We start from the raw sequence: 711 nt of genomic DNA, 5'->3' as shown, positions 1-711 counted from the left end.
CGTCTCCAGTTCAGAAGAATGGTCGAGCGCTTTCCAGGCGACGACACGGCGGCGAATGGCTTCGGGCGTCGCCATCTTCACGAGGACGAGGCTCGCCTCCTTTTCGAGGCCGAGTACCCGGTCCCGCCGGACATGCGGGTGCCCGGGGCTTGGAGGATCAGCGCCGTCGGCGTGCCGGTGCCACCACCACCCACTGGGGCGGCGCGGCGTGCGGAGATCGCACGTATCCGCGCGTCCCTGCCGCGGGCGGCGAGGGAGGGGCCACGGTACGTCCCCGACAGCTCGCTCTGGGAGCCCTACGTCCGCCGCCGTCATGCCGAGCAGCTCGAGGCCACCAACGGCGCCCTATCCTCCGGCAGGCTCAACTCTGATGGCCGGCGCCGGTGGTGGGGCGTGCCCGGCCACACGTTGGAAGCCGTCCTCAAGTACATCGAGGACGGCAACACGCCGCGCCTCGAGTACCCCGCTCCCCCGTCCTTCTCACGCCGCCGTGGAAGCTCCTGAACGCCGAGGCGCATGGAGCGGCCCGGGGCGTCCTCCTCCTCGTCCGGCCGCTCGTCGGGCTCTCCCTGCCTCCGCCCCATCAAGCCGGAGCCCCAGGACACGCCTGTCAGCGCGCGCACCCGCAGCTTCGGCGTTCGCATCGGCGACTCCGCCCCCCCCCCCCACCGGCCGCTTCGTCCCTGTCGAGCCCAAGCCGGAGCCCGACCT

This window comes from Triticum dicoccoides, chromosome 3A, assembly GCF_002162155.2.
Source record: "Triticum dicoccoides isolate Atlit2015 ecotype Zavitan chromosome 3A, WEW_v2.0, whole genome shotgun sequence".
Classification (NCBI taxonomy): domain Eukaryota; kingdom Viridiplantae; phylum Streptophyta; class Magnoliopsida; order Poales; family Poaceae; genus Triticum; species Triticum dicoccoides.
Note: the sequence above shows the minus strand (reverse complement) of the source record.